Source organism: Arachis ipaensis, chromosome B10, assembly GCF_000816755.2.
Source record: "Arachis ipaensis cultivar K30076 chromosome B10, Araip1.1, whole genome shotgun sequence".
NCBI classification, from domain to species: Eukaryota; Viridiplantae; Streptophyta; class Magnoliopsida; order Fabales; family Fabaceae; genus Arachis; species Arachis ipaensis.
The window spans coordinates 132,957,873-132,967,084 of NC_029794.2; the positions used below are offsets into that span (position 1 = coordinate 132,957,873).

The 9,212-nt window shown below is 34.6% G+C and overlaps 1 protein-coding gene across 7 annotated transcripts in view; it reads right to left on the reverse strand.

Annotated features, from left to right (window-relative positions):
• The window catches only part of LOC107622230 (putative disease resistance RPP13-like protein 1), a 34,973-nt gene that overhangs the window by 7,979 nt on the left and 17,782 nt on the right, over window positions 1-9,212 (reverse strand). For 2 of the 7 annotated variants that reach the window (XR_002356556.1, XR_001616138.2), the window contains exons 1-2: window positions 1,231-1,517; window positions 1,099-1,149 (exon numbers count right to left, since the gene is read on the reverse strand). The exons of the other annotated variants lie outside the window; for them this stretch is intronic. The gene's annotated coding sequence lies outside the window, so the exon portion shown is untranslated. Of the gene's footprint in view, window positions 1-1,098; window positions 1,150-1,230; window positions 1,518-9,212 lie in introns of those variants that run through there. 7 annotated transcript variants of the gene reach the window in all.

Below are 9,212 nucleotides of genomic sequence, written 5' to 3' on the forward strand. Positions count from 1 at the left end.
TAACTAGTTCAATTATTAAAAAAAAAAAATTGAAACGATGCATTTTCAAGAGAAAGTAGAGAACCGCTGCCTCTAGAGTCTGAAGCTGCTGCCATCGTTGTTATTGCGCGCTTTCACAGTTGTGTTCCTCACTGTGCCCCCTCACTTCCCTGACCCATCTCACAAACCCCCCTCATCCTTCTCACCACTCTGCAACCCATTTTCTCCCTTCGAATTCATTTTGTTAACTAAGATTTGCACACCAAATGTTTGATGGTTTGCTTCCTATTTTCACTTAGTGTCCGTGTAAACCAAGTGAGTGGGTAGTGTGTCCTATCTGCAAGATTGTTTTTTATTGTTATTTCTACTTCCGAAACAATTGGAAAATTGTTCTTGCATTCTCATTTATTGGGATATTCAAACATTCTTCCTTACACCCGATATATTTCGTTGTGTCTTTACTTCGTTAAAATTATCATATAAAATAATAATACTACTTTTTTTTTTGGATTTCAATACTGTGGAAGATTTGAAAGCAGTTCATGAAATTTCTCGCAAGCTTTTAAGGTCATAAAATTCCGCACTTCAGTCTGAAACTGGTCAGTTACTTCTTCAAATTTTGTCTTGAATTCTTGCATTTGAGTGTAAATACAATCTGGTGTATCTGCTGTTCATGGAGTTGAAAAAATCTTGTACAACTATAGTGATAGTTAATAATAAGCTTGGCCCTCTCTATGGTTCTTGTTTTTGAAGTGTTCCAAGTTCCAACTAAAATGTGATATGTATGAGCAATGGCATTAATTATATAAGTTTTAATGTAATGGTTTGTTGGTTTCAGATTCAACTGCACTTCCAAAAGAATTGGTTGTGCAGTCCTTGTTTTGATACACCATCTTTAAGTTTCTATTTAGGTATATCCTTTTCTTTCTCTGTGCGTTATTGTTCCTATTTGTATTAGGCTCTTTCTCTATTACCCGATGATAATTTTCACTCTAAATGCACCTCGAGTGTGACACATTTATGCCTCCAGTTGATTCCTCTGTATTTCAGTTGTGGTACTCAAACAATAATAATAAACAGATGCATGAAAGAAAAAGAAAGAAAGAGTGAAGGAGAAACCTGCTTGCCAAGCTGAACCATGTTGTCAGCGACTCTGCGAACCTCTTTAGCCTGGAAACAGAGAGAAGAGAGTGTTGATACGAAAATGAAATTGAAATTGAAATTGAAATTGAAATGGGAAGAAAGAGGGACCTTGGCAAGAGTGGTTTGGATGCGGTGGTGCTTGATGAGCTGGGAGACCATGGTTCTGAGCATGGACATTGGGTGACCGGTGGGTCGACCTAGTTTCCGGAACTTAGTCATATTCGCACCACCGTTACTTCTACTCTCAGATTGGGAATCACGGAGTAAAACACAGAGGGGCACGCTTCTGGTCTCGATTTCGCCTTCAATTCAATTTCAATGTTACTTCTACTCTCTGATTTCGGCGTAGGACTCAGTCGGAGATTGGAGCTTTCACTTTTGAAATCAGGTTCAGGGTTTAGCTCACATGTTAGTAAACCCTTGTTAAGAGTTTTCTTTAAAAAAAAATTATATATGTACTATTTTAAATAAAATTGTAACAATTTAATATTTTGCATTTTTTTTATTTTTACCGTCAGTATAACTGAAATTAAAAAAAATTATTTTTTTCTACTTTAATTTCATATTTACTACTAACAAAATTGAAGTAAAAAAAATTTTCAATGTAATTTAGCTGTTAGCGAAATTAGAACACTAAAAAAAATATAATAGCTACTCTAAGATAGAATCGATAGAATTGAAAGCACCGTTTATTATTATTATGAAGGGGAATTTTTTGGCATGTATTTTTAGATTATTCATGTTATCATAGAAAGTCAGAGTTATTTATAACGCAAAGTTTTTAGATAGTTTAAAATTCATGATATCTATTGTAAATGGTCCAACTGCCAATTCATCATCTTCATTGGTTTGTTGATCTTTCACTGGTTATTAAGTTTCAGAGACATGCGTTAGATCAGAATTTCCTTCCTCGTCATCTATTTGTTCATTGTAATCATCATTATTAGCAATCTGAGTATTGGTTAACTCAGTTATCTAATTTGTCATTCTTTGATTTTCTTCTGTCATGCACTAATTAGTTTGTTATAACTTTGTTACCATCCAAAGGAGCTCTCGGATGGTGTGAGAAAATGTTGGATAGCCATAGGTAGATCTGGTAATTTTGGGACCTAAAGAAAAAAGTTTTTGTTTCTAGGCTTCACGGTGGGCGCCAATTATTCTTGTGAAAGTTGGCCGCTGTCAGTGAATAACTAGGAGCTTTCCGTCGAGATGAATTATACTTCGGGTGGGCACCTGCTGATGCGTGAGCATCTTTTCTATCTTTACCTAGTAAATTTGCATTCAAATTGTTGAGTTTAATCAAGATTTAATTACCTTTAGCCACTATGAATGATACTTTGAGTTGTTTGCAATTTCTGTTTATTTCAGGTAGCATTCGGATGGATTTGACAGAGTTTTGTAGCAGAAAAGGAAGAAAGCGAATGATGTTGTCAACCCCGACCTTCTTGCACTCAAACAGGAATATCTTGAACTACAGAGGTCCAATTGACGTGATTCTAGCGGCATTGAAAAGCTTACTTCTAGAGCTTTTCAAGGATATATAATAGTATACCCTTTTTTTCCATTTCATTCGGCCTTCATGGCGCCAAACTTGAGGTTACTCAAGTTTGGCGCCACACTCAAGTTTCCAATGAAGAATGCACGCTGCCATCTCCACTCAAGTTCGGCGCCAACACAAGGACTCCAAAGAAAGGCTACGCTGCCTCCTCCACGTCGAACTTGAAGTTCTTCAAGTTCGGTGTCAGTATCAACTCCTCCAAGGGAATCGTGCTGCCTTCAAGGACTCGAAAGAAGAAACTCGCACAACCTCCACGCCAAACTTGGTGGCTATCAAGTTTGGCACCACAAGTCAAGGAAAGCCCAAGGAATTCTCTGCCTAGTCCACGCCGAACTTGACTCCCTCCAAGTTCGGCACCAACTCTTCTAACCTAAGTGGTCCCCATTTGCGTCCAAAGGCTGCACGAATAAACTAATAAATTTTGATTAAACTTTATTTCTTTTATAATTAGGAAAATATATTATTTAGTTTTTAGGAAATATATTTTATATTAATTAGGTTTAGATATAAAAGGGAAAAGAATCAGTCCTTCGGACTCTTCGAATCTCTTCTCTTCTACCTCAATCCGTAATTTACAGTTTTTCAGAATCCTAGTTTTCTCTCTGAACTATGAGCAACTAAACCTCCACTGTTAAGGTTAGGAGCTCTGTCTATTGTATAGATTGATACTATTACTTTTCTATTTTAATTCATGTACTAATTTATAATTCAAGAATTATTTTTGTTCTTATTTTATAAATCTGGGTGGAACGGAAGCATGACCCTTGTTCTAATTGAGTTCTTGTATAACTTAGAAAAGCTCTTTACTTGAACAACAGCTTGAAAATATATTCTCCTAAATTTCTAATTATCCGGACTTAACGGGATACGTGATATATAATCCTCTTATATTTGGGTAATTAAGGTTTCTGTGGCATACAACTAGAATTGAACTTCACCCTCTAATTGGAATTAAGTGACCAATGAATTGGCGGTTGATGAGAGTTAGAGGAGACTAAAAAGGTCTAAGAAATTAAGATTTAGTCACATATAGTTTGCCATGAATTAAATCTTGCATGATTAAAATAGTTAATAAGAAAAGTCAATTCGAAAAATAGATAACTCTGAAGCCTTAATTGTTTCTCCATATATTATTCACAACTTGTTTACTGCTTGCTTTCTGATATTCTGAATTTACTGTTAATGCGTTTGAACTCTCAAAACACCATTTTCTACTTGTCTAACTAAGTAAATTAATCAACCATTGTTGCTTAATCCATCAATCCTCGTGGGATCGACCCTCATTCACTTGAGGTACTACTTGATACGACCCGATGCACTTCCCAGTTAGTTTGTGTTTATAAATTTCGCACCAAGTTTTTTGTGCCGTTGCCGGGGATTGACTGTGATTGACAACTACTGGTTGTTTGATTTCTTAGATTAAGCGTTTTTGCTTTAATTTCGTTTAACTTGTTTTTTTAAATTTAAAAAAAATATATATTTAGATTTATTTTTTTTCTTAATTTCTGAAATTAAGTTTGGTGTCCCTTAGTTGTTTTATTCTTCCTAGTTATTTTATTTATTAAGTTTGAATTTTATACTCTTTTTTTCTTATTAGTTATTTTATTTTCTTAATTATTCAGTTTATTTTCTTTATTTTATTTTATTTTTTTATTTTCTTTTATATTTTATTTTATTTTCCTTTATGTTCTTTCTTCTTTACTTGCCTGTTTACCACATGGTGCGTTTAATTCTGTTTGGTGCTTTGTGCTAAGGAAAAATAATGGAGAGATCACGTGGGTTATTATTCACACCCAAGGAGTGATTCTTATTATTGTGGATGGAGGAACTACCCGGATTTTGGTTGGTAAAGTCAAAACCAAAGAAACTTCAGTGCTCCATGTTCCAACTATCAAGAACCACCATCTCCATATTCATACCAAAAACCACCACCTCTCTATCCATATCAAGAACCATCATCTTTCTACTCATATCAAGAGCCACCATCTCCCTATTCATACCAAGAACCATCCTCTTTTTACTCTTATCAAGAACCATCATCTCCTTCTTATTCATATCAAGAGCCACCATCTCCTTATTCACATCAAGAACTATCAGCTCTTGAGCTTCTCATGAAAGAATTCATATATGATATAAGGACGAGTGTCAAAAATGTAGAGAAATATGTGGAGTTGATTATCAAGCCCCAAAAGGAGGAACAAGCAAATTCCTTCCCAAGAGATATAATGCAAGATCCTATGAAAGAAAGTGAGGAAATTAATCAAAGGAGTTCATACTCCAGTGAATTAGAGAACTTTTCACCCTCACACATGGAAGAAGAGGAAGATGCACAAACAAAGAAGGAAGATGCACAAACAAAGGAGGTTGTAAGGGATGAAAACAATTATGGGAATCTACACTCCAATGAAGCAGAGAGTGGCATAGAGGGTGAGTTTATTGAACTACCAATTCAAGAAGTTCTTGATGAATGGTACACTCCAACCATCACACAACACCCAAATTTTGAAATTAAAGAAGTGAAGGCAATCAAGGAAAGCACAAAAAAGGGGATTATGACCAAGAAACAAAAGACATTATCCATGAAAAATAGAAGGTCAACGAAAAGCAATCCAACCTCTACCCCAACAAGCAAGGCGAATCAAGCTAATAACAATAAAAGAAAGCTTGTTAGGAGAAATTCAAGTCAAAGGGTACTAATTTTCGCCTCTCCTCCCTTGGAGTCATTTCTTTTAACCAACTGGAAGAAGAGGAAGAAAAATTCGACAATCAAGTGTCAAGCTAGTGACATTAAATAAGCACTTGTTGGGAGGCAATCCAATATTCCGTGTCTTTAGATTTTCTGTTTATTTTTAATTTATTTAGTTTATTTTAATTTCTTATTGTTTTCCTTCTTTTTAAGTGTGCTTTGATAATGCAGAGTGTGTAAAACAGGAACATTTTTTCTTTGCTTGAGGACAAGCAAACTTTTAAGTTTGGTGTTGTCGCTTCGCTTGTGGCTTTTCTGTTTATTTTGATGGCACCAAAGGGAGGCGAATCATCTGCACGGAGGAGCACAGCTTGAAGAATGAAACGGCCACTAGGATAACTGAGGTGCTTGAGTTCCTTTCATTCTATATTCCTTCTCGTTCTTACTATGTTATGTTTCGGTTTTCTGCTGTTTTATTTTAGTTATTGCATGATCATTTGTTATTTCAATTCCTAGGTCTAGTTTAATTTGCTGCTTTTTATTTTGATATTTGATTTTAATTCTGAAGGGTGTCTCATGTATCGCTCACTGAGCTTGAATCTAAAAAGAAAAGAAAAAAAAAGATGTATTACATGAGAAATAGAGTTTATATCAAAGAGTGGTCTTATTTACTTAAATGTGGTGGTATTATCTGTGATTTTGAATGCATGATATGAACAGTGCATATTTGAATTTGAATCAAAGGATGTTGATATATAAGGAACAATAATTTAGAGAACTATTATGAATTTTCTGAAATTAGTGAAAGCTTAATCCTTGAAGCAAAAGAAATAGCAAAAGAAAAATAAAAACAAAATCCAAGGCTCTGAGCATCAATGACTAGGAAGATCAGACATGATTAAAAGCTCAAAGAGTTGTTTCTCTAGTCATATGCTTGTGGTGTAATTGTGTCAAGTAATCCTTGAAACATAGTACTAAGAGTCGAGATCAAGTGTATTTAACAGAGTATGCCAAAAGTTTTGAGCACCACTATCTAGGAGTAACTAAAAGAAAAATCAGAACCTAAAGAGAGTTCCCCAGTTAAGTGCTTGTGGTGTTTTTGTGTCAAATGAAACTTGAAACAAAACATTTAAAGTCACGGCTAGGCTCAAGGTGCAAAGCACCAAAGAAAAGAGAATTAAAGGAAATTTACTGTGTTCAAAGATTAAACTGAAGTATAAAAGATTAGAGAATTCATAATGGTATCCGGATTCTAATTCCGAATGACAGTGACATTCTTCTGATTCAAAGGAGAGTGAGATGCCAAAACTATTCAGTATTGCAATAGATAAACCTCACTTCAAGAAGAGACACGAGCCTCATTGAACTCTCACTTCTCATGCAAATTCACATCTTAGTCATGTATTAGTTTTGGTTGCTCGAAGACAAGCAACAATTCAAGTTTAGTGTTGTGATGCGTGAGCATCTTTTCTATCTTTTTTTAGTGAATTTGCATTTAAATTGTTGAGTTTAATCAATATTTAATTATCTTTAGCCACTATGAATGATACTTTGAGTTGTTTGCAATTTCTGTTTATTTCAGGTAGCATTCGGATGGATTTGACGGAGTTTTGTAGCAGAAAAGATAGAAAGCGAATGATGCTGTCAACCCTGACCTTCTTGCACTCAAATAGGAATATCTTGAGCTACAAAGGTCCAATTGACGTGATTCTAGTGCCATTGGAAAGCTAACTTCCAGAGCTTTCCAACATTGTATAATAGTATACCCTTTTCTTCCATTTTGTTCGGCCTTCATGGTGCCAAACTTGAGATTACTCAAGTTTGGCGCCACACTCAAGTTTCCAATGAAGAATGCACGCTGCCATCTCCACGCCGAACTTGAGTTTACTCAAGTTCGGCGTCAACACAAGGACTCCAAAGAAAGGCTACGCTGCCTCCTCCATGCCGAACTTGAAGTTCTTCAAGTTCGGCGCCAGTATCAGCTCCTCCAAGGGAATTGTGCTGCCTTCTCCACGCCGAACTTGAGTTTTCAGCGCCAACATAAGGACTCCAAAGAAGAAACTCGCCAACCTCCACGCCAAACTTGGTGGCTATCAAGTTTGGCACCACAAGTCACGGAAAGCCCAAGGAATTCTCTACCTAGTCCACGCCGAACTTGACTCCCTCCAAGTTCGGCACCAACCCTTCTAACCCAAGTGGTCCCCATTCGCGTCCAAAGACTGCACGAATCAACTAATAAATTTTGATTAAAATTTATTTCTTTTATAATTAGGAAAATATATTATTTAGTTTTTAGGAAATATATTTTACATTAATTATGATTAGATATAAAAGGGAAAAAAATCAGTCCTTCGGGCTCTTCGAATCTATTCTCTCCTACCTCATTCTGCAATTTACAGTTTTTCAGAATCTTAGTTTTCTCTCTGAACGATGAGCAACTAAACCTCCACTCTTAAGGTTAGGAGCTCTGTCTATTGTATGGATTGATACTATTACTTTTCTATTTTAATTCATGTATTGATTTATAATTCAAGAATTGTTTTCATTCTTATTTTATGAATATGGGTGGAATGGAAGTATGACCCTTATTCTAATTGAGTTCTTGTATAACTTGAAAAAGCTCTTTACTTGAACAACAGCTTGAAAACATATTCTCTTAAATTTCTAATTATCTGGACTTAACGGGATACATGACATATAATCCTCTTATATTTGGGTAATTAGTGTTTCTGTGGCATACAACTAGAATTGAACTTCACCCTCTAATTGGAATTAAGTGACCAAAGAATTGGCGGTTGATGAGAGTTAGAGGAGACTAAAAAGGTCTAATGAATTAGGGTGTAGTCACGTATAGTTTGCCATGAATTAAATATTGCATGATTAAAATAGTTAGTAAGAAAAGTCAATCCGAAAAATAGATAACTCTGAAGCCTTAACTGTTTCTCCATATATTATTCACAACTTGTTTACTGCTTGCTTTTTGATATTCTGAATTTACTGTTAATGTGTTTGAACTCTCAAAACACAATTTTCTGCTTGTCTAACTAAGTAAATTAATCAACCATTGTTACTTAATCCATCAATTCTCGTGGGATTGACCCTCATTCACTTGAGGTACTACTTGGTACGACTCGATACACTTGTCGGTTAGTTTGTGGTTATAAATTCCGCACCACCTGCAAAAGGCACTCAAATGTTCACGTTAGTGAATGAATAATAAGTTTTATTTATTTCAATATATCTTCAAACAGTTTCTTATCTTCCTTTTATTTTTGGGATATGTTTTTTGAACATTTTACTTAAACGAGGAATAATAATGTTTTAGAACGTGATGATATATTTTAGTATTTGGTTGTTTAACAACCGATCTATAGTGGTTATAATCGAGTTATAATGTGTAATCGAGCTATAATAATGACATCAATTGGACATTAAGGTTCAAATCGGTTAATTAGCAAAAAGAACCTAATTGAATAACTTAATTTATTATAAGATAAAAAAATTAAAAATCTTTCCAAACATTAAAGGGGTACTTGAGACATTAACATTATCTTGACATCCTAGAAAAAATGTACACCGAATCTGATCTACGTTTTTTATTACGTGGGTTGTCCCACTAGGACTAGCTGCAACAATAATGTCATCGGACCCAATGGTCACTTCACCATAACCTTTATGAGAAACCTTGCTATAAAAACATTACAACTTATAAGTCAGTCAAGTCATAAAAAGAAATAATGTATGAAAAATATTATTTGTACATTAAAATTAATTATTAAAATTAATTATTAATATATTTATATATAAATATATGTGTATTTTAATTTATTTTTAATGTGTATTTAT